This window comes from Colobus angolensis, unplaced genomic scaffold (genome assembly GCF_000951035.1).
Source record: "Colobus angolensis palliatus isolate OR3802 unplaced genomic scaffold, Cang.pa_1.0 Scaffold49, whole genome shotgun sequence".
Taxonomy (NCBI): domain Eukaryota; kingdom Metazoa; phylum Chordata; class Mammalia; order Primates; family Cercopithecidae; genus Colobus; species Colobus angolensis.
This window is the reverse complement of record NW_012118376.1, coordinates 8,996,055-9,000,133: the sequence shown is the minus strand read 5'-3', so window position 1 is coordinate 9,000,133 and position 4,079 is coordinate 8,996,055. Positions and strand designations below refer to the sequence as shown.

General features: G+C 36.8%; 1 protein-coding gene across 1 annotated transcript in view; it reads left to right on the top strand.

Annotated features, from left to right (window-relative positions):
• Positions 1-4,079, top strand: part of RAD17 (RAD17 homolog (S. pombe)) — a 65,444-nt gene that overhangs the window by 3,911 nt on the left and 57,454 nt on the right. The gene's annotated exons all lie outside the window — the stretch shown is intronic.

Below are 4,079 nucleotides of genomic sequence, written 5' to 3'. Positions count from 1 at the left end.
AAAAAAAAAAAAAAAAAAGACTCAGAGACTTTGAGTTTTCCCCTTTATTTGTAACTCTTTTTCTTAATGTCTTATTGTTAGCATAAAGAATCAATAAACCAATTAGGGTACTAGTGTATTTAGCACATCGGATTATCTCAGGCTGAGGAAAGCAGGCAAATTACATATTAGTTTCTCTACTAAATATAGCCCAAAACAGTCATTATTTATTTTAGACTGATATTTTTTGTTTCACTTCCTTACTGCACAATTACCCTGAACCTCCAAGGTAAAATATTCTCTCCTTCCATCAGTCTCTCTTTTTAAATGTTTTTATTTTGAGATTTTTCAAGCACAAAAGAAAATAAAATAATAAAAATACTCATATATACAGAATATACTCATTGTTTCCCACTTAAGTATTTTAAAGTAAATTGTAAACATTGTGACATTTCAGTTAGACTTTTAGAGACTTCAGTATGTCTCTGTGTTTTTAAAAAAAAAAATTATTTTCCTAATTAATTATGCATACCATTATTCTCTCTAACAAAATTAACCAGGATGCCCTAATGCTATCTAATGATCAATTCATATTCACGTTTCTGCATTTGTCCCCAAAATGTCTTTTGTAGCTGGTTTGTTTCAAACAGGATGTAATCAAGGATCGAACGTTGCATTTGGTTGTTATATCTCTTAGGCACTTTTTTTTCCCCTGAATCCAGTAATAGTTTACTAACCCTTTCTTTTTCTCCATGGCACTGACTTATGAAGGAGACCAGGCCGATTGACTTGTGGAAGTCTGACACTGCATTTGTTAGGTCGTTTCCTCCTAATGATGATTAACTTGTTCTTCTATCCTGCATGTCCTATAACCTGAAATTTTGAATCAAGGGCTTGATTAGACTCAAGTTGAACATTTTTGGAAGAATAAAGGTCATGGTGTATGTTGTATAGTGTGCCAAGTTGGAAAGTATTTGTGGTTCTCCTGCTAGCTTAAGTTTGGTCACTAGATTAAAGAGGTGACCGTCAAAAATCTTCATTGTAGAGTAACTTTCCCTCACAACTGGCACATAATCCATGGGGAGATACTGTGGCAGCATGTGAATGCCCAGTTCTCCATCAGTCGTCCACCTAAGTGCTGTACCTTCGATTTTCAACCCTTGCCTGAATCACTTATTTTATTAGAGTTGTAAAATAGTGATTTTCTTGTAGTTCTGTTATTTCTACAGTTATTACTGACATTTTTCTACAAAGAAAAGTTTGCCATCACTAGCTAGGGTTGTTTAGTTACCTTGAAATACATTTCCAACTAGAAAGGCAGGATGAGTTTTGTATCTTTTCCTTTTTTAAAAAATAGGCTTTTATTTTTGGAGCAGTTTTAGGTTCACAACCAAATTGAGTAGAAGGTACAGAGATATCCCACATATGCCCTGCCCCGACACATGCATAGCCTTTTCCCTTTACTAACCTTCCCCTACCAGAGTAGTACATTTGTTAAAATTGATGAACCTGCATTGACACATCACTAATACCTAGAGTCCGTTGTTTACATTAGGTCTTTCCTTTAGTTTTCAACTTTGAGATGAAGGAGTTGGTGTTTTAGTTGCTTTGATGATAACAGATCCTTCTCTTTTTTTTTTTTTTTGAGACAGAGTCTCGCTTTGTCGCACAGGCTGGAGTGCAGTGGCGTGATCTTGACTCACTGCAGCCTCTGCCTCCTGGATTCAAGCATTTCTCCTACCTCAGCCTTTGGAGTAGCTGGAATTACAGGTGTGCACCATCACACCCAGCTAATTTTTACATTTTTAGTAGAGACAGGGTTTCACCATGTTGGCCAGGCTGGTCTCGAACTTCTGACTTCAGGTGATCTACCTGCCTTGGCTTCCCTAAGTGTTGGGATTGCAGGTGTGAGTCATCACACCCAGCCGATCCTTCTCTCTTGAACTAAGCTCCTTTCTCTCTGGCCTGTGAATCTGAACCTTTTGGTTTAGAGCTAAGATCATGAATTCAAGACGGATTTTAAGTGTCATCATTGGTATTCCTCTGATTCATAGAAATCTCATCTCTCCGAATACAGATTTTTGGGCAGTCTATCTGACACACCTCTTACATCCAAGCTTTTCCTCATTGATTTGTTTTTGGTCAGCTCAGCTAAATTTTTCAGTGTCCATTGTGTTTTCTCACTTAGCAATACTCTGTCAGTATAAACATTATCATGTCATAAACCTACGGTGGTGTTACTATTATTATTCTACCAGTTGGGTAAACTTAGGTATATATGTACCTATACATATATATATATATAGGTATTGGGAAAATTATTTTCTTCATGGTTTCAAAAGTTTTCCCCCTAAGGAGTTGGATTTTAATCATATACTCTATTTATTTGTTTATTAACTTTTTAGAGACAAGATCTTGCTAAAGACAGTTGCCTACACTGGATTGCAGAGGTGCTATCATAGCTCACTGCAGCCTTGAACTCCTGGGCTCAAGCAGTCCTCCCACCTCAGCTTCCCAAGTAGCTGGAAACTACAAGCATGTGCCACCACATCTGGCTAATTTTTAAAAACAATTTTGTAGAGATGGGGTCTTACGGTGTTGCCCATGCTGGTCTTGAATTCCTGGCCTCAAGTGCACCTCCCACCTTGGCATCCCACAGTGCCAGAATTAATAGGCATGAGCCACACCATGCCTGGCCCAAATCACTTACCCTTTATTTTACAGAAGTTTCAGTGATGTCAGTAATTAGGAAACATTTTTATTCAAAAAAATTGGTAAGATCTAGATTTATCAATGGGCAAACTAAATTTACTTTTCAAAATTTATTTTAAGTACAATATACCAAATATTTGCGGAGTTTAATTTTTCAGAACAACTTCTTTCCTTCAGAATTCAGTAAAACTCTGTTACAGTATAGACAAATGGGATTAACAAAAGTCTTCATGTTATAATGTGCTGATAAAAAACTACCTACTAGTTCTCTTACTGAAAGGGAAACTTGCTATGTGGCAATACCCACTCTATCAGAAAACAGACACGTAAGTATATTATTACATGAGAAAAATGTATAGTACCTGTGCATAGGCTTCTTTTTCTTTGTAAAGAAGTGATCTGTCTGGTATTATAGTTGTCATTATTCAAGGTAGTTATGTTCTGTAAAGTTGCTGAATTAGTAAATACTGAACCATTATTTCTAAGAAAAACACTAAATTAGGTTTCTGCAAACCTCTGGTTACAACATTTTTGTCAACCCATCAATATATAGCCTTGTTGTATATGTATTTTTGTTTAAAGTTATTTAATGTTCAGTCATGCTTCAGTTAATGATGGGGATACATTCTGGGAAATACGTCATTAGGTGATTTCATCGTTGTGAGAATATCGTAGAGTGTACTTACACAAACCTGTGGTATAGCCTATAGCCTGCTCTCCACATAGGCTATATTTTGCTCCTGTGCTACAAACTTGTATAGCATGTTACTGTATTAAATACTGTAGGCAGTTATAACACAGTGGGAACTATGTGTGTAAATAAATATACCTAAACCATACCATTACAAAGTACAGTAAAAAGGCCAGGCTCAGTGGCTCACGCCTATAATCCAGCACTTTGGGAGGTCAAGGCGGGTGGATTACCTGAGGTAAGGAATTCAAGACCAGCCTGACCAACATGGTGAAACCCCATCTCTACTAAACATACAAAAATTAGCCAGGCATGGTGGTGTGTGCCTGTAGTCCCAGCTACATGGGAGGCACAAGAATCACTTGAAACCGGGTGGCGGAAGTTGCAGTGAGCTGAAGATAGTGCCACTGCACCCCAGCCTGGGCAACAGAACGAGACTGTGTCTCAAAAAAATAAAAAGAAAAATGTTTGGTAAAAACATGGTTATAAAAGATAAAAAATGTTATTATAGATTTATATAGGGAACTTACCATGAATGGAGCTTGGACTGGAAGATGGTTAAGTCAGTGAGTGTGAGTGGTTAGTGACAGTCTAAGGACATTACTGCACACTACTGTAGACTTTTATAAACATTGTACACTTAGACTACACTAAACTTAAAAAGTTTTTTATTTAATAAACCTTCACTAAAAAAGTT